Source organism: Canis aureus, chromosome 6 (assembly GCF_053574225.1).
Source record: "Canis aureus isolate CA01 chromosome 6, VMU_Caureus_v.1.0, whole genome shotgun sequence".
In the NCBI taxonomy this organism is placed as follows: Eukaryota; Metazoa; Chordata; class Mammalia; order Carnivora; family Canidae; genus Canis; species Canis aureus.
Window position 1 is genome coordinate 9,117,949 of NC_135616.1, and position 21,424 is coordinate 9,139,372.

General features: G+C 38.5%; 1 protein-coding gene across 38 annotated transcripts in view; it reads left to right on the plus strand.

The window, feature by feature from the left end:
• EPB41L3 (erythrocyte membrane protein band 4.1 like 3) overlaps positions 1-21,424 on the plus strand; it is a 268,058-nt gene that overhangs the window by 153,650 nt on the left and 92,984 nt on the right. The gene's annotated exons all lie outside the window — the stretch shown is intronic.

A 21,424-nucleotide genomic window follows, 5' to 3' on the forward strand; every position in this document is an offset into this window, starting at 1 on the left:
TACCTTAATATAGAATAATTTTAGGCAATTCTATGGTTTCCATGGTCCAGCTCAAAGTGAAAAGGCCAGAGGAAACTGAAGACCCTGACCATCCCTTCTGGAGAGAAGTACGTTTCATTTTACTATGATTTTTCTTTCAATTTTCCTGATCAATTGCCAGTTCGTTTTATAATTATAGCATTTCCCCCATGAAAGACAGGTTATAATTTTCAAGATTATAGCTCATCTCCCCTTAGTTAGCATTTAAATTGATGCCTTTCTTTTCATGGAAATAGTCTTGGCCCTAAAGGAAGTTGAGGAGGGAGACTGTTATCAGCCATAAGGTTAGAAAATCTTTTCATAGATGAGGAATAACCTGGGACCTTTCCTCCACCGCACGGTAGTCTCTTGAATTTGATCTCACTTTTTTGGATAACCTTCAATTTCAGAGGCAGGTGTCTTTTGACCTTGTCTTCAAGGTCAGAGGCCTAAGAGCAGCACCTGTGACCTCCTTTTGAATCCAGAATTGAAGTCCAGTAGAATCCCAGGTTCTTAGTGTAGGAGGAGAACATGAACTCTGGTTCCATCCCCACAAAATGTGTGTGCACGTGTGTGTACCCATGCACGTTTCCAACAAAATATAGAAGTAGGTTCAGGGATGTCTGGAGTGCAGTATGATAATGAAGGGACAGGGTAAAATATTTACAAAGAACTAGGTTTCACATGACTACTGGCATATACACATTGACTGATCCCGTCAAAGCACATGGTCCGGCAGTACTTGGTTCAGGGTTTGGCTGGTACCTATGTGTTATGGTCCAATTTCTGATCAGCATGTAAAGGGAGGTCATTGTGGTGCCATGTTACTCTGAAGAATATTTTTAACTCAAGAGGAGATAATTCGTTGTATTTATGAATAAGTACCTTTTTGTGGTTTTACCCTTGCTATGATCTTGTTACTTTTTATAGCAGAGGGAGAAGGGAAAAATCTCATAGTATTTCAGCTCACTCACGTTTGCTGTTTGGGTATGGCAATTAAATAATTTAACAGGAGATGGGAAAAATAGGAGAGAAAGCTCTCCTAAGATGTTTCATAGTGATACTGCATTACATGCCTTATTATTTTTTTGTTAGTAACATACGCTGTGGCTAATATTTATTGCAGCCACAATTAATAAATTACAGCAGCCAGTTTTGACACTTATTTCAAGGCTAATAGCACATTTAGCTTTGAATGTAAGCCCCATTTGGAGCTATCAGTAACATGAAAAACAAATTGTTCGTCATTTTCACCAAGGTTTTATATTTTTCTCACATTTACGCATTCTCTCAAGTTTTCCGTATTAGACAAATATATGCAGGGTATCCAGTACAAGTTACACCAACAAATAGAGGGCCAGTTAAAAATTCTTACGTGAATTGAAAAATTAGATTTGGCTTTGACAAATTTTAACTTGCTTCAATAGCCGGGCACTTTTGCTGAGAAACTTGCCCTGTCGGTTTTTATGCTGTGCTACTTAAAACTTTAGGGTTCATTAAAGATAGAATAGTAGAAATGTTGAACTGTAATTTAACTTTGAATCCATTCACTGAGTAGTGGAAGCAGCAGATCAATTTAAAGGATCGCTTTCATGCAGCTTTTTAAAGTGTGTTTATGAAATGCATAATGTGGAGATGCCCTACATATTGAACATATGAATATCTATGGAAGTATCATGCCTCAAATCAGACTGCAGGATTATGGTACAGTAGAATTAGCTTTTGCAATTGACTATATAAAGAATTGAATTTGGAGCCTAAGGGTATTAAACGGTGGGAAGCACCATATCATAGTAGCAGTAGGCTCTGACATCTTGGCTTTGCCATTTGTTTGTAAGTTACTCATCCCCTGAAGTCCTTAGTTTTCTCATCTGCAAACCAGAACTCACAGGGTGGTTGGGAGTGGTATCGAGACAATATTAACTGCTTGTAAGTTTCAGGGACCCTGTTGGGCCTACAGTGGCTGGCAGATTCGCAGCTTCCCTAACTTTATGGAATTTCCATTCCCTAAACCATAAGTATATCCTCCTAGGCCTTGTCTATAGCATACATAAAAATACTCTGTAGAGCAGTGGTTTCTTAATATAAAAATAGTATCCTATCCTCCATACTATTTAGGGACTTGCTTTTGGCCTTCGGTAGGTGAATGGATAAACAAACTGTGTTGTAGTCCAGACAATGGAAATAAGCTATCAAGCCATGAAAAGACATGGAGGAACCTTAAATGCATTTTGCTAAGTGAAAGGAGCCAGTCGGAAGAGCTGCATACACTATGATTCTGATTATATGAGATTCTAGAAAAGGCAAAATTGTGAGAGAGTTGAAAGATGACTTGTCAGAGAATAAGGGGGAGGGGGAGGGGCACATAGAGGGATGAATTGGCAGAGGGGGTTTAAGGCATTGAAAGTCCTCCTCATGATACTAAAATGATGATACACGTCAGTCTACATTTGTCTAAACCCAAAGGAGGTACAACATGAAGAGTGAACTCCAGTGGAAGCTATGGACTGGGTGATGATAATAACTCAGTGGAGGCTCGTCGATTGTAACCAGCCAGCCAATATTGTTAGTGGAGGAGGCTGTGCCTGTGTGGGGCAGGGAGTATGCAGGGAATCATTGTACTTTCCCTTCAGTTTTGCTGTGAGCCTAAAACTGCTCTAAGAAAAAAGTTCAATTTTAAATAGCAACAAGAACAACTAAACCAGTTACCTAGAAACTCATTAGGATTGAAAAACGACCTGGAAAACAAAATTTGCTTTTTTTCCCACTGCCCGGCTTGAACCTGCTGAGAATAGAAGACACAGCTAAGGTGCTATTTACTGTGGTGTCAGAAATCAGTAGGTGTTTAACAAGCCTGAAGATGTTCTGAAAATAATTATACACACTCCATTTCTGGCTTTCAGTGCTAGTCTCTTATCCTGGAACTGACTCACATTTTATGGCGAGCAAGGAGGTAGTATTCCTTGGCTTCAGTAGTGAACTCCCTCAAATTATACAGGAAGGCCTGGCAACATCATCACCCTGTCCCTCTTCATCTCTGGTCCCTTTGGAAGTTGGTGCAGAATATTCTTTCTACTTCTACTAAGCCTTGACTCACTGTATTTTCTGATATCTTACCTAGTGACTCTGAGTGATGTATTTCAAGAGCATTCTTTATTGTTCAGTTTTATTTTAAGTGTCTTTTCAAAATTCAGGTCATCCTTTCTATGCCCTTCTGTAGCATGTATAGGATGTGGGAGTGGGTTTTTTTTTCTTTATTTGTTTGCCTCTTATCATATTAGGAATTTTCTGGTATGCTGGGTTTTAATTAAATAGCTGGGGACACATAGAAGTAGCCAGAAAGGAGGAAAGAGATGGGAGCCTACCCAACTCAACTTCCTTTTCATTTTGGGACAGATCCTTTACTGCTGTAGGGAACTTCTCTCTTGCTTGAAGAAATTGGGAGTGGCTGTTTGAGGCCTATTTCCTGGACTCTTCTTTCTCTCTTAGGAACTGGGTTTTGCACTGAGGGGGGCACTTGACGGGATGAGCACTGGGTGTTATTCTGTATGTTGGTAAATTGAACACCAATAAAAAATAAATTTATTATTAAAAAAAAAGGAACTGGGTTTTGAGGCAGGGCTAATGATAAAAAGCAAAACTGCAGATCTTCAGCTAGTTGTAAATACCTCCTTAGGAATAAAGTTTTCTCAACCCTGGTTCATATTATTAAAAATGATAAGCATGGCCATTACTATTTGGCAGGTAGATACTAATTATTAGAGAATGTTGGCAGACTGTCCCTGTGGTAGTATGTAAGGCAACCTAAAAACCAGTGGCATTCGTGTATTTTATTTTATTTATTTTGGAATTTCCAGAATAATTCTAATTATGCTCAGGGTACTTACGTAATTCTGTTTAGAGCTTGAGCAGGTAAGGAAATGTGAAGAGCCAGCATCGAATATATTTGAAACATCAGGGGCACATGGGACAGATGATGCTGGAAAGGAAGGCCAGCGACCCATTAGGGAGGATGTGTTTGATGTGCTACCAAGGTTGGGTGTTGTTTAGATATTTTGATTTTCTATTGCTGAGTAACAGATTACCATAAACTTAGCAACTTAAAACACCACCTATCTATCATCTCACATTTTTCGGCTGGTCCTCTGCCCTTGGTTTCATAAAGCAGAAATCAGATTATTCACTGGTTACATCTTCCTCTGGAGGCTGAATGGAGGAAGCCACCTTTGTGCTCTTTAAGCTCATGGCAGGATTCATTTTCTCTTGGTTGTAGGCCTGAGGTCTCCACTGTCTTACTGGCTGTCAGGTGGGGACCACTCTTGGCTCCAGAGTCTGTCTTGGGTCCTTGCTATGAGGTCTCCTCTGTCTCAGCAACAGAGAACCTCCTTCATTTTGAATCTCTGAACCTTCAGATCTGTCTGCCTCTCTTTGTTTGTTACCAGCCTGAGAAAACTCCGCCTTGAAGCGCTTATACAATGAGATCAAGCCCACCCGAATCCTGTCCCTTCTTAAGGTCAGCTGTGTCGTATAGCATAACCTAATCATGGGAGTCAGATCCACTCTGTTCACAGTTCCAGGGTTTGTGCCAGGTGTATACACCAGAGAGACAGGGAATCTTGGGGCCATCTTAGAATTCTGCCTCTGACAAGAGGTGATGGGGTTTCCGGGGCTTTACAGTGGGGACCCATTTGGCCATTTGTGTTTTTTAAAACATATTTCTATGAAATAGTAATCGAAAAGGAACAGACTTGAAATGGGGACATTAGTCAGCTCTTCTAACATACCAGGCAAGAGATGCTAAGGACCAGAATCAAGGCCGTGGCAGTGCGATAGAGCGCAGAGAATGCATTATAAAGAACTATCCTGAAAATGAGCAGTTGATTAACTGGATGTAGGTTGGGGATATAGGTAGTGATAAGAGACAGCAAGTTATAATGACTTCTGAATTTCTGCATTGAGTGACTGCATAGACAGATGTAGAACATAAGGAGAAAAGTTTTAGGGGAAGATAATGAATTTAATTCAGAAATATTGAATTTAAAGTGCCTGGAATATGAAAGTAGCAATCTACTATTACAATTGGATATATCGTTCAGCATGTGGAAGAGCAGGCAGACTGGTAGGCTTTGAGATAACCATTATCTTTCATACTAATTCAGATATGGGAATAAATGAGATCGTGTGGATAGTCCATGAATAAATAAGAAGAGCATCCATAGCCAAGCCCTGGGGAATACAGGGGAACGTTTAAAGCTGGGAGTGGGAGAGCTTTGTCAAATCTCCTTACACCCAGTGCTGACCCGTGTGCCATACCCTTCACCGATGCACTGGGTGTGCCTGAGCCTGTGGGGGCATTAAGTGTTGATTATAGTTGGCCGAGTAGCCCTCAAATAGTCCAAAGAGAAAGTCTGTGTAGGAAAGCATATCCTTTCTAAATGCCATTCAGGCATTGGTTGCACTATTGAATGTAGAAAACAGGAAGCTGGAGATTGTCTAAGGTACCATCCATTGAGGAAAAAAGTAAGCATTGTCATTCCTTTGTGATGGATTCCTGTGTCTCTGTTCAGTTTGTTGTTGATTTTCCTTTTATTTCTTTAATTTGGCCTTTGCTGTCTTTTATACTTTGGACTCTCCTCCATTACACAAAATGGTAAGAATCATATGCATTTCTTATAAGGAATGACTGATCCCAGATTTCTTTTAACAACTTAACAACTACTAGGAGTAGTTTTACATTGGTATACTGTATAGTTACGATTTTTTAAGGTATCATGACTATACTATGAACTATGAAGCAGTGGTGCTGTTCAGAAAGCGCTCTTAAAACTTTTTATCTCAAATTAGAAAAAATAAACCCCTTATTCATAGCCTCCTGGAGTTGTCCAGTTGAGGACTACGGTGATGCCCTGCTCCTCACTCAGATATTACTCTCTACCCCGCACCAACCCCCATCTTTCCTCCCTCCTGGTCCAGGATAGAAAGGCATCTAGTGCCGAACTCAGGGTTTGCTTCCCTCTCTCTACAGCAGAGAAGCAAAGGATTCTTTTCCTCTCCAACCTCTGGGTTGTGTTGACCAGCAAATGCACTTTAAGGTTTTTATTTGTTCTTCTGGACAGGGTCATGAATTCCAAGTTGTGAGAGCTTTTTGTTGGAACACATAACATTCCCATCAATAAAGTTAAATTCCTATAGCTTGTTGGTATGATTTCCCTTATGCGATGACTATTATGTATTATTTTATTTCTAGATAAATGAAATTTAGGTCTCTTTCTCACTTCTCCTGCCAAGGCTGCTCTGTTTTGTTAGTGTTGCCTGGTGACTGTTTCCTGAAATCTTGGTACAGGATATCTCTACGAGTGGCAAATTAAAATGGCCAGATTAGATATTAATTCACGAAATGCTTTGATCAGTGGAGATTTCTTCTTTTCAACAAATAAGATATCCTTGCTGTGTGGGAATATATTTTTTTCAATGTAACAGGCAGCTGTGTTTAACTGGTATGTACATTTATAGTCATTTTCTAATAAGAGTGAAAGAAAATCCTATCTCTTTTTTTTTTTTTTTTTTTGAAAATCCTATCTCTAAGTCCTGTTGCCACTTAGGAATGCACCTCATTTTCCCTGCTGCCGCTTATAGAAATGAGTGATGGTGTGCAGATGTACAGCCAGCACAAGAAATTGGTTCTTATTATGGTGTTTGGAAAACTGGGAAGAATAAAGAGACTTGTTATTTCTTATGGAATGCCATGGTGACAGCAAATAAAGTCACTAAAGAGCCACCACATTCTTCAGGGAAATGCCATTAGACTGAGCGTGTCGAGCTTATGAATGGTCTTAAATGATTACCCCAAGCAAAATGCTTCAGTTAATGTGCCTAGTTATTCCTTTAGGGGAAAAAACTGTCCAGAATGTCATGATCTGCAGACCTTCTTTAATAGTACAATGGCAAAGAATTCATTATAAGGGGAAAAAACCCGCCAAAATTGGAAATGTATTTTTTTTTTCAAAAATACATTCTACTTGGGGCTTTTATTATTTGTCCCCTGCCATTTTCTAACAAGTATTCAAGGTGTTTTGTGTAAGTGCACAGAATGTAACAAGAAGAAAATAAATTCAAAGAAAGAAGCACCAAGAGAAAATGGGAGAAGCCAGGAAGGAGGTCAGTCCAGAAACACATGTTCTGAGCTTTCTTACAGGCCCTGGGGAGGAAACCTGGACTCTTGGTGTCTGCACAATAAAAACACTCCAGTTTCAAAGGTCTCCAAAGAAACGTTTTTTTCTGAGTCCGCTTGTTTGAGAGAAAAGCTCTCCTGCAGTTCTCTGCTAGCTTTTTCCAGGAGAAGATCATGAATAGCCATCAGGAAAGCCTCAATGATTGTTGCTTCTCTCAATCTGACCTTCAATAAGTAATGATTTGTCAGTTTGAGATTATGCTCCTCGCTAATTATCTGAGATTCAGTGCTTTTTATGTTTTCAGTTTATTGCAGAGCTGTATTTTTAATAGCAGAACTAGGGATGATATTGACATCTGCCAGGAGAGGTGAGAGTTTCTAAATATGTTCACAAAGAGAACATCACTCTCCTTTGGCAAGGACATAGGCCATGGAAGTACTGGAAGTTAAGGAAATATTTGAAGTTAATAATGGATCCAGGCCATTGTAGAGACAAAAAGATGCTCCAGGCCCCAACACTATACTTTATAGAGCATGACTTCAGTGATTCCAGCTCAGAAAAACTTTAAAGCTTCGGGAATTTCTTGTGCATTCTTCAAGATAACCCCAAAGCAAACTGTGTGCCCAGATATGTAAATATTAATCATCTCCTTTATTGGGTCATTAACTATAAGCCCATTAAATATTGTGATTCCTACAAAAATACTGATTTCACTTTTAGAAAAGTTTTTAGGTAGCAGGACCAATTGCACACTTGAGTTAACTCTCCAGCCTGCTATTTACGCTTATCTTTCTACTCTCCTGTAGTTAGATGAGGGAGAAGAGATTATCCTTCTGACTTTTCCAGGAATTTAAAATAAAATTTTAAAAAGGGGATCCAGAACACATCCCAGGACGTGGATCCCAGTGCATGTATTGCTGTCCACATTCATTGCCAAGACTGTACCTACTGTGCGTTTGGTGTGATGTTCAGGACTGTTGATGCCTGGAAGGTCAGGCTGATTAAGTACAGTGGAGTCAAGGGAGGTCCCTAGAAACCATGATCCACCTTATGTTTTTCTGTTTCAGAGTGATGGGTAAAGTGTGTATCAAATGAACATAATGGAGCGGAACCACAGCTCCTTGAGGGAAAACCTAAGAAATTTATTAGCAGGTTAACCTGCAGCATTTGAAGGAGATTTTAAAAACTAGTAGGTTTTTCATTTGTGGGAATAAAGTACTGCCTTCATGCAAAAATAGGAGGAAAAAAATCTAACACTCTAGATCTGGCCAGAGCAGATTATACCCACAGGGTAGAAAAATATAAATAATTTGGTCATGAACAAATTTCAAAGATCAGGGCAGTTTTGGAAGAATTTGAAACAAGGAATCAACCTCGGATGCTTTTATTTAGCTTGCTTTTCTTTGCGATTAAGAAAAAATAATTCTATTCTATGCCAGGCGTTGTGATACATGCGGAGAGTCCAGTCCTGAGGTAAAGCTGCTTACCTGAGAGACTAACATTAACACTATACAAATCGTGTAGAAACCAGTGTGAAACTGCCACCCTGACCACTGACCAGTGCAGTGCAGGTGCTGTATAAGCATATCTTCTGGGATTTGAGCTAGTCCTGGAGGTCAGGGATGGAGTCCTGGAGAAGAGAACTAAAAGACAGGTGGGTAGAACATGCCAGGGCCCAAAGATGGCTTGTGCAGACTTCGTTTGGGAAAAGAGGCTGAGGGAAGGCCATATGAAGGAGTGTGGAGGTAAAGGGGTGCTTTGTATGGGGGAAGCTGAAGAGGTAGGGCCTTCTAGGTTGCATTGGGGTCTTACCACCTTCACACTTGAGCTGGCTGTGTCCCAGAGCATCTCTCACTACTGAATCTGATAGACACTGCTCTTGTCACATGAACTCATTCTCCATGAGATTTTTAAATGTAAATACAGAAGTTAAAATAAACGTGATAACGTCTCAGGGGTGACCCCTTGGGATTTGACTTCATATCATGGACCCCAGGCATTTTGCTGCCCATCTTATCCTTGTTAAACCAGCTGAGAGTGGGTGGGACAGCTTTCTAGTACCAACAGTAAAGGAAGGGGGAACAGCATCACATGAGCCCCTGAGAACATCTCTAAGTCTCTCAGGCCCAGACTTCCCAGTTCAACCCTAAGTGCAGGGGAGCTCCAGGAAAGATAGTTACTTTCTTGTGAGTGCAAGAAAAAGCAGAAAAATCAGAATGAGTGCATAGGATTTTCCTCTTTGCTTGAATAGAATGTTTTCCATTTTCCTGCCAAATATGTTACAGTTGTTTCTTAGAGCAAAAGCCTGTACCGACTCAAAAAGTAATTTTTCTTTTTTTATTTTTTTTAAAGATTTTATTTATTTATTCATGAGAATACACAGAGAGGAGAGAGAGAAGCAGAGACACAGGCAGAGGGAGAAGCAGGCTCCATGCAGGGAGCCTGATGTGGGACTCGATCTCGGGTCTCCAGGGATCACACCCTGGGCTACAGGCAGCGCTAAACTGCTGAGCCACCGGGGCTGCCCGAAAAGTAATTTTTCTTGATTCATTTTGCTGGGTTGTTTCAGTTTTTGTGTGATTGTACTTAGTACCACTTTCTAATGCTTTCTTTTTTAAACCACAAAACTTAAATAATGATCTTAGATTCAGTTAACAGCACTAACATTCTTTTGAGGTTAAGTGAGTACCTAGAACTGCTGCAAGGAGAGCAGCCTCCTGCCCTCCTAAGTTTCTCGAACTCTGCATGCGTGTTTCTGCAGACCTGTCTGCAGAGATGGGGCCTGTCTGGTCCCATTTAGAATTAGAACCAGGCCTCTCTTCTTAGCTGGGTTGAGCAGTCTCCTCCCCACCCCCTTTCACAGGAGTGAGGACTGACAGGCAAGGAGGATTAGTGCTGGCTTTTCAGGATTGGGAACTCAGGCAGTATTAAGCCATGATGCCCCAATAGAGTGGTGTCAGAATACAGTAGCAGCCTTTGGCACATAGATCCAGCCGTATCCCTTAGTGGTTCATACGAGGTATTACACGTGTCAGAAAAAGTTAAAGAAAATGTATAAAAAAATCAAGATATTTAATGATCGAAAGGGTCTTTTCCCCCCTCTATCTGCTGGATTTTAAATACTAATCCAAATTACATGTTCACATAAAGACTGGACTGGGGACGCGTGGGTGGCTCAGCAGTTGAGCATCTGCCTTTGGCTCAGGGCGTGATCCTGGAGTCCCGGGATCGAGTCCCACATCGGGCTCCCTGCATGGAGCCTGCTTCTTCCTCTGCCTATATCTCTGCCTCGTGCTCTCTCTCTGTGTCTCTCATGAATAAATAAATAAAACTTAAAAAAAAAAAAAAAGGACTGGAATGCTTTCAGTATCACTTAGAATGAGATCATCTATTTCTTCCAGAGGCTTATTCATATTTCATTATAGGTCTTTCATACATTGTAAGATCATTGTAATTTTTATAAACTATTTAACTGGTAAAATGATATGATTACATTTTAAAATTATGTGAGTAGTTTATATAATAACCCTCATATCCTTTCTCTCCTGCTTTTACAGCCTTGCCCTAGTAATAGGCTAAAGCTGTTGATGGAAAGGACACAGGTTCACTTATTACCTATTTGTTTAAAGCAACGACAGTATTATTCTTACATTGTTTTGATCATTGATGCCTCCTAGATTTGAAAAGTTAGTAACAGTGGTGCCACTTTTTACTCATGAAATTGATATTATTAAAACTCTTTTTTTCATTGTCAACATTTGCATTTCCTATGGCTGTTTATTAATGAGTTATAAATCATGATTTGGGTTTTTTATTCATTTATTCATTCGTTTGAGAATTATCTTAGGAAAGAGATTAAGGACTTCCTCTCACAGGAAGGAATTCTCAAAGTTCCACATCATTCAGAATTAGACCCTATGGTTATTTTACATGATTCAAATTTGTTTCTCTTTCAGACATTCCTGTCTCTTAGGCCTCCTTTTCTGCTTTCATTTTGCGCACTTTGGCTTTAGTGACCTGAATCCTTAGCAGATTAACAGCAGGAAATGTTGTCTGATAGTTCACTGCCAACATCTCATATGTGTGATGTGAAACTCTTTGTAAAAAACGGAGCCTGATGTTTTTGCTGGCCAAGAAGAAGCATGCTTCACTGGAAAGCTATTATCTACCACAGTGCATGTCTCTTAGCACAAAAGTCTGATTTCAAATAGAGGCTGAAATTACTTCAACAAATGAAGGCAGAAACAGATTGTGGCTGAGTAAAAAAGGCCTCTTTTTTAAAAAGTAGAGAGGCTTCCCGTTCAGGAAGGGACTCTTGTCACCAATGTGCTAAAAGTATCTATGTACTGAATCTCAGTCAAAACATAGGGCAGCTCTATTGCATTTGAACAATTCATTCTGGTTTTGCCAGGACTATAGGCCATATGTGTGATTATATATAACTATTATGGTTTGGCTTACGATGTGCCAAAATATGCCAGTATACTCAATATATATTAACCATTTAGCGTGTGTTTGTAAATGATGGTTGAATGTACACTCAGTTTATGGATAATAGTATTTTTTTAACAATTTCTCAGTTTTATACAACGAGATTTGTTTTTTATGAGAGAAATGGGATGATTTCACTGCATAAGGAATAGGCTGTCAACAGTATCTCAGTCTCTATACCAGATTTCAGCATTAGAAATCCCAATGTATTGGGCTCCCTATCAAAAGAGCCTATTCAAGCTAACCAGCATTGGCTCTTGCTTTCCATGAGCTAGGCAATATGCTTTCCTGTCTAACCCCACAGAGCCAGCCTCTATAGAACCAGGGTATAGCTTCAGGGCTGACATATTTCTCACTTAGAACAGAACAGCAAGAAAAGAAACTTGAATAGGTAGGGATGCCCATTTTAAAGATGTTTCAAGGGAAGCCTGGATGGCTCAGCAGTTCAGCGTCTGCCTTCAGCTCAGGTCCTGATCCCAGGATCTGAGATTGAGTCCCACATCAGGCTCCTTGTGGGGAGCCTGCTTCTCCCTCTGTCTCTGCCTCTCACTCTCTCTGTTTCTCTCACGAATAAACAAAATCTTAAAAAAAAAAAAAAAGATGTTTCAATAATACTAGATGAATTCTAATCTCTGGATAACCAAGCCAGGGAAGGAAATCACTGTTTTTGTTTTTGTTTTTTTTTTTAAGTTATCAAGACCAGGAAAGAGTTTCATATTCCTATTTTAACAGAACACTCCAGATCATCATTGCTAACTTAGTGAGAATGTGGCAGAGATGAGGTGATGTGATACAGTCATTGAGAAATGTTGGTTTGAATGAGGTGTAACTGTCATGGCTTACTGAAAATGACTGTGTATTTAAAGAAAGAACTGTCCATATATGCAACATCTTGACCGAAGAAATTTTGTGCCCACCTCTCTTGTCAGCCTTCTTTGAGTATACTGCCTGGATAACATGTGGGATCAGCACAAAGGCTGTAACATCCCATTAAATCCTGCCCCTGTGGGAAGAGATGCTGGCAGTGGCAATATGGGTAATACTGTACTAACTACTAAACTGAGCATTAAATGTACATATAAGCCAGGAAGCACTAGATGCACACGAGGCAGCTGGTACCATATCTTGCTACTTAGACCTTCCCAGCCGCAGATCTCTCGAAAGACTCTATGGGCCATTTTCACCAACCAGACACCGTAATCTTTTAGTCCTGGGTTGACCACAACCTCTTGGTATTTTCCAGGCTAGAGTTTTTTCTACCAAGAGTCCAAAAGAGAAAAAGGAAAACCTAACTTACATAGAGTCCAGGTGTCTGACTGGGGCTCAGGATCTGGCCCTTGTTTGCCAAGCATTTCAGATGTTCCTGAACTATGGATAAGTTGTGATGCAATCAGTTAGAAATAAAGAGAATTCTAATTGACCTTTGGAAGGAAGGAAAATAGAAAAGCACTCAGTGGGGAAAAATGCAATTAGGGAAGGAAGCATGAAAAAAAAATGACGGCATTTTGCTTTAAGATTAATCCAATATAATGTGAGGGAAAATTCTTCAAATTCCTGCCATTGGCACTTGTTAGGCACATATGTTGAATGCCTGCTATATCTGGGAACACTGTATCAGGAGCATTAAAAAGATGGGCAGTTTGCGGTCTTTGGGGAGCAGAAATACAGGTTCACAGCATTGAACAATACATGGAAAATTTTAATTCCCAAAAGAAAATGGTCTATTTGAGGAAGATAAATGGTAGAAAGAATAAAGTACTTCTAGCGTTGACACATCATCAGATGTCAAATCAGCTAAAATAAGGTACAAAAGTATCTGTTTTCTTAAACGTTGTCAGTATCATAAATTTTCCTTTATATTAACACAAGTGGTTTTAAGCCTAAGGCAGTATATGACAAGAGGGTTTTGGGAGTCTCCCCCTCCCATTTTTCATTATGGTAGTTTAAAGAAAGGCATATGTAAATTCTGAGCAGACTTAAAATACAGGCAAGTCCTGGTGCCAGTTTGGTCCCCGTCCCCTCCTGAGAAATAGGGACTGATGATGAGCTCCTGTTCTCAGACAGAGCAACTTGCTCTGCCTCATTTTCTTTGTGATTGTGCAGCTTCAGATAGATAATAACTATAACTATATTCCTGAGCCAGGAGATTATATTTGACTTCACAAATTTCTCTAATTTCAGCATTTAGCCTTTGCTGGAGGAGAGCTTCATAGCTTTGTGAGACTAAAGCAAAAAAAAAAAAAAAATTGCTTTAGAGTCCTCATATTTAAGAATTTCAGGTCATAAACATAAAGTGAACATTTTAACATAAAGTGAACATTTCGACTATGCCTGCATGAATCCCCTGGGACTCTGGAAAATGTGAAAATACCATGGGCCCACTTCAGAAATTCTGGTTTGATGAGATGGGTTTCTGGGCATTGGCATTTTTTAAATCCTGCCAGAATCCACAGTTGAAAACCATAAGTTTAAAATATTGCTTCTACAACATTGGTTATGATATGCTGGTAAGAAAAATTTTCATGAAAAAGAAGTTGCCTTTTTAATCTCTTAATGGTATTTGACCAAAATGAAACTCCATAAAATAAATACAGGAGGCATGACGCCACAGGGAATGTCTTTATATATAGTCAGTAAGGGTGTAAGGTACATGCACAGAGAGACAGCTGTGATATAAGACAGAATAGGGAAAGTGCCCTCTTCATTGCTATATAACACCATAATGTCCAAAGGGGAGAGAGAGAAAAAAAAGAAAGAATCACCTGTGGCTGGGAAGATAGGAAATGCTTGAAAGAAGTGGCACTGGGAAAGCCTCATGAAGATGAGAGAGACTTGACAGGCAGAAGGCAAGGTGTAGAGCATATGGGGACATTTAGAGCATCGATATGGGTAGGGGCTGAAATGGATTGAAACACATCAAACCTGTTTGAATCATGAGTTCATAGTGATCATCTAAAACAAAAGTTCTAATTGGTGGCTGTGGATGATGCTAGAGAGGACCTCATTATCTTGAAATTGGATGAAGAAGAAAAAGAGTGAACATTGATCCTGACTTTTGTCATCAAACTGTGTTTATGCAACAAATAATACTGACAAAGAGAAGTATCTCCTCATAGACCTACTCCAGCTAATAAATGCAGGAGGCATGATTAGGATTCAGATATGCTTATCTTGCGACCTCAAATTAATGGATCTGGGGCAATGATCATCAGTGACTGCTAATACAACAAAAAAAGACAAGAGTCATTTGATGCCTCCTGATTGAAATTGCACAGCATCACTCAATGGAAAACAGTCAAATCAGAATCAGATCAAGGTTCTAGATTTAAATGCCAGGTTTCAGGAAGTACAGGAGACAGAGGAACACATTAAATTATACCATGGAGATGCAAACAGTAAGGTCTAGACTGAGAGGGTACTACAGACAAATGACCTGTTCTCTTAAATTAATTTCAAGGATAAAACCAAGATAAATGGTGAACTTGCAGACCGAGGCTAAAGAGTTGCATCAGCCAATTATAGTGTATGAACTTCTCAAACTTAAAAAGAAACAAAAATCTTTGAAACGACTGGGAAAATTAAAGTACTGACAGTCTCCGACTTACAGTGTTTAACTTAGAATTTTTTGACTTCTTGATGGTGTAGAAGTGACACATGTTCAGTAGAAACTGTACTTCAGATTTTGAGTTTGCATCTTCTCTATGTGGTAGATACTCTCCCCCGATGCTAGGCACGGGGAGCAGCTACAGCTCCCAGACAGCCATGCCACCACCAGGGTAAATAGTTGATACTCAAAGCCATTCCAAGTCCATGCAGCCATTCTGATTGTTACTTTCGGTACCTATTCACTGAACTACCTGAGATGTGCAATACTTAATTATAGAATAGGCTTTGTGTTAGGTGGTTTTGCCCAACTCTAGGCTGATGGTAAATGTTTTGAGCACTAGGCTGAGCTGTAATGTTTGATAGGTACATTAAAAAATGCATTTTTAACTAGGATATTTTCTTTTTTTTTAACTCAGGATTTCTCTTTTTCTTTTTTAAACTTAGGATATTTTCAACTTACAATCAGTTTATGGAGTGCAACCCCACTGTAAACTGAGGAAAGTTTGTAATGACTAGATATTTGATATCAAATACTGATTGCTGATGAGTAGATACTTGATGATATTAAAGACCCACTTTGTTGAGATGGGATAAAGGTATTGAGATTATGTTTTTTTTAAGTTTTTATTTATTTGAGAGAGAAAAAAAGTATGGAGGAGCAGAGGGGGAGGGTGGGGGACAAGCAGACTCCACGCTGAGCATGGAGCCCAACATCAGGCTTGATCCCAGGACCCTGAGATCATGAATTAAGCTGAAACCAAGAGTTGGATGCTTAGCTGAGCCACCCAGGTGCCCTGAGATTACATTTTAAAAAGAGTAGAGTTACAAATTAAGACATAAAGAGGTAATTATTTGCTGAAATACTTCAGAATAATCAGGGGAAGAATGAATTGAGTAGAACTCTAGATGACCCCAGGTGGTGGTCCTCCAAAAACATTTTTTGACACTGGGTGACAGGTTTGCAAGGCCTCATTATAGTGTCCCCTCTACTTATCTATATATTTGAAATTCCCCATACTAAAGCACTTGAAATTAATTTTTTAAAATTATTCTTCTAATGGGCAAATAAAAATAACAAATTTTACTACAGACTAGCCACGTGATGCTGGTTGGTACATTGAAAAGCAACGTTTTACAAACAGTATTGTTAAAGATATTGAATGACCTTTGACTTGTGGGAAGTTTCAGTGATGCTACAGAAAGGCTTATCCATTTGCTGTATTTGAGTGGTGATGGTGGATGTATCCTCTTGAATTTAGTGCCCAGAAAAAGCAAAGCCTTTGAATCCTTAGCTAATCCATCATTATCTTGTTCATAGTTTGGATTCCGTAATTGTATGATGTAGATCTTGAGCAGTCACTTCCATCTGACACCCAGCCTCTGTTTGTTACTAGATATGTTGGGTTTGCATGCAGGCATTTCAGACTTGGGGTTCCTATGTGTGTGTATACATAGGATGAGAAGCATGGCAGCTTTTCCTAGAATGATTTTACTTTTACCTTTAGTATATGTTGTAACTATAAAGTTTTTGATTTCTCTAAAATGTTTAAGCTCAATAAAAATTTTAAGTTTTCATTTACTCGTGATAAAAGTAAAATCGTTTGGAACTTTATTAACTTTTTTAAGCATTTAATAAATTACTAACAATTTAAAATAAGACATGAAATATTTTTGTCGGTGTTCCTCTCTTTTTAATTAATAGACCTTTTGTGAGCAGTTTTAGGATTACAGAAAAATTAAGCAGAAAGTACAGTGACTTTTCATATAACCTCTTCAAACTCCCATCTCCCACCCCTCTTTCCCTGTTTTGTAGCATTTTATATCCATGTGCTACATTTATTATCATTACTGAAACAACGTTGTTACATTATTATTAACTGAAGTCCATAGTGTACATCAGGGTTCACTCTCTGTGGTACTTTCCATGGGTTTGGACAAATGTATAAGGACATGTATCCGCCATTATAGAACCATTCAGGGTGGTTTCACTACCCTAACAATTCTTCATGCTCCATCTGTTCACTCCTCCCTCCTCCCTAACCTCTGGCAACCGCTGATCTTTTTACTGTCTTCATAGTTTTGCCTTTTTCAAAATGTCGTATAGCTGGAATCATACATACAGCCTTTTCAGAGTGGCTTCTTTCACTTAGTAATAGGTATTTGAGGTTTCTTCATGTCGTTTCATGGCTTGATAGTTCATTTATTCTTAGTTCCGAATAACATTCCATTGTTTGGATTGTTACACAGTTTATTTATCCATTCACCCACTGAGGGGCATCTTGGTTGTTTCTAAGTTTTGGCAATGTCGAATAAAGCTGCTATAAGTATTTACACACAGGTTTTGGTATATATCAAATTTGTGTAAGTATCTTGGAATATGATGGCTGGGTCATATATTAAAAGTGTGTTTAGTTTTGTAAAAAACTGCTAGACTGTCTTCTAAAATGGCAGAGCCATTTCTACTAGCAGGGAATAAGAGTTCCTGTTGTTTCACATCTTTGCCATCATTTAGTTTTGTTTGTGTTTAGAATTTTAGCCATTCTAATCAATGTGTAGTGGTTATCTTTTAATTTGCAGTTCTCTAATAGTATATGATGAACATCTCTCCATATGCTTTTTTGACATCTGTATGTCTTTGGTGAAGTATCTGCTCAGATCTTTTGCACAGTTGTTAATTTGATTGTTTTCTTATTGAATTTAAGAGTTCTTTATGTAGTTTGGATACCAGTCCTTTACCAAATATGTCTCTGCAAATATCTTATCCCATTCTGTGGCTTATCTCTCCATTCTCTTAAAGTTTTTCTCTTTTGACACACTTCTGCTAACATTCAACACTTTCATGAGTCAATTTGGAAAATTTTTAAATTAAAATAATTAAGAAGGAAAGTTGTTCATATTGTTGGGGATTTACCCTTCTTTAGATATTCAGAGTCTTTGACTGTTGGGCTGTTATATTGCCATTTACTTTATCAGAAACAGAAACCTAATGTTTTAGTGAAGAAAAGAGAGCAGAAAGAAGGCAGTCCATCATTAGTATATTACTCTAGGACAGCAAAATCAACTTTTCTGGATGTTCAAGGGTTAATAGTGAATGATAATCATGAACTGTTAATGTCCCTGAGTCAGAGACATAACTTGACTCACACAAAACAGCAGACAAGACTAAAAACTATTACCTTCTCTGGTTAGGTAAATTATCTGTTAATTTATAAAAACCTCTGTCAACATTGTTTACTCAATTCTTGACTCATATGGCTATATATAAACACACCCAATGAAGTAAAGAAACTAGATTTGATAATTTAATGAATATCCTGTCTTCAGCCACCAAATATTTAAATTCTTTAAAAGTTTCAGTCTGATTTTAGTCAAATATGTTAGATGTTATTACCTAAAGACATACACTACCTTGTAAAGTTGGACAGTATGCAAAAAATGATAATAATAATCTGAGTTAGAAGAATCCAGAATTTGGAAGAGTTGGGAGTGATCTTATCTAGGGCTAAAAGATAGATCCAACTCTATCCGCTGGCTGTCTTATCACACGTTGCAGAAGGGTGCTGAAGTCTAATCCAGGCTCCATGTGAAAGAGCCTTGTAACCATTAGTAATGTTTGCCATGACACAGGGGACCCAACCTGAAGCCCATGACAGCCTTGCTCCATAGAATCATATATCATCACTCCAGGGTGAGAAAATGCATTTAAAAGGCTTTTCCAGTGTCATCCAGCTAGCTGTGGTGATATTTAGCAGATAGGAATTCTACTGTTTACATATGACCATCTATAGTAGAGCCTAGACTACTGATCTTGGTTCTTAGGGGGGGGAAAAAACAAACTCCAGTGTGAAGAACGGACCACTATGTAATTATCTTAAGATCTGTTTGTAGTGTTCAAAATATGTTTAAAATATTCAGTAAAAAAAAATACCTCATCTATTTAAGAGAGAGCTATGAATCATTAATAGAAATCAAATTGTGAGAAGCCAGAAAAGTAAGATCTAGTTAGTATAGTGGTCTGTGCCTGAGCTAATCCATACCACCTGTTAGACAAAAGGAAGAACACAGCAGCCAGAAGATAGCTAATTAAAACAATGCCCAAGGCAGCCTGCTGCGTATTCAGAAATAATTCCACAATTGAGGGGCTGCTGGGTCAGAGAATATATAAGGCTCTGTAGAGAAGAGTTTATTTATTTGTATTTGTTTTGTTTTGTTTACTCATTGAGAAAGTACTTGGGCCACTGGTATGTGTTTGGGTGTGTGCATGGAGGGGGGGAGGGTGTAGGTGTGTGTAAATATTGTGGTCTAGCTAAAGGCACTTAGGTAGTAAGCAGGTAATTAATTTCTAAAGAAAGAACAGGATACGTTAATCCTGAACTGCTTATTGGCTCCACAAGATGATATAAATGTGCTCTGACAGCAAAAACGCATACATACCAAGTGCTATATTACAGATCCTTCTACTTGTTGGTCACTTGGGCTATGATCACTAATGTCTATGGAAAGCTTGATATGTGCCATTACTGGACCAAGTTTGAATACTTTATTTTATTGTCAACCATCCCAAAGAAGAAGGTGGTATCATATACCCATTTTACAGAGGAAAAAACAGGTTCACATAGCTGCAAAGAACATAATGAAGATTCAAACCCAGATTGATTTGCTAAAGCCACTACTCCTCCATTACATAATATTGCCTCTCTCATTGGACTGAACCTCTGGGTTATTATCTGTAAACTGAATACCAGTAGAAGCATTGGAAGTACCAATTTTTTAATGAAAACTTTATAATCTGTTAAACATTATTCAGACATGATAAGCTGTTACTTAAAAATAAAAGATTTAAACCAATGAGCAGCATTTTATTGTCCTACCACTTATTCGTATCCATTGAACAATATTATGTAGTTTTGCCAATATGTAATTTATTTTCATGCATTATTAAACTTTTTTCAAACACATCATTGATTATTTAGCTGGCTACAATTTAGGCTTTACTTTTCTATCATAGATTTATCTTTTTTTCCTAAACAGTCATGCTTCAGGGAGCTGAGCAATTAACTTCCAATATAATTACAGTTGTGTAATAATACATAGCATTTACAGGTTTCTGAAAATTTATTATTTTGGCATGCATACTGTCTATCAATTTTTACATCTCTCATTGTTACTACATCAAATCTTAAAGGCAAATATGCTTAATGTATTAGGAATGAAATGTCGGTACTATGCAAAAAAACATGGTTTAGTTTAATTGTTGCCAGGTCATCCATCTCAGTCCCCAAGGCCAGGTTAAAAGACCTTTGAAGGATTCCATGGAAATGTGATACTGAGTATCATGGTAAATTAAACCAATAGATTTTTTCTTCTCAGATGACTACCTTTTTACTTTCTGCCGATGACTGCATTATGGTAAAAAAAAAAAAATGTAGCATATATGTCTGTATCTTATATTTATAAATAACTAAAATCTTTCAACTTAATGAATATTTTATGTTTAATAGAAAGGATTTCTTGAAATTAAGAGAAAGTTGAACCCTGTGATCAAAACTGAAATTCATAACAAAAAAAAAAAACACAAAAATAAACTAACAAAGTTAACAGTCTTTAGAAAGCAATCCATAGCTAGAATTTCTAAATAAGGGTTGGAATACAAAGTCTTAAGGGGGAGTTTGCCTAAGATAAGGAGTAGGATTGATTCTTCCCAGACTGCAAATCTGGTTGTGTGGGGACCAAGTTAGGGCATTCTGAAACACGGTTTTTGTTGGTCCTTTGTGTTCTTTCTTTTTTTTTTTTTAATTTTTTTTTAATTTATTTACGATAGTCACACACACAGAGAGAGAGAGAGAGAGGCAGAGACATAGGCAGAGGGAGAAGAAGCTCCATGCACCGGGAGCCTGATGTGGGATTCGATCCCGGGTCTCCAGGATCGCACCCTGGGCCAAAGGCAGGCGCTAAACCGCTGCGCCACCCAGGGATCACCCCTTTGTGTTCTTTCACTTTGTATATTTCACAAGATATTTCAGACTTCCAAGCCCCACATCATTTCCCCAGATACTTCTGTTTAGAAACCATCTGCAGGTTGCCTGTACTTACTCAGTGGCACAGGTGAGTTTTGGTTTTGTTTGTTGGTTGTAGGG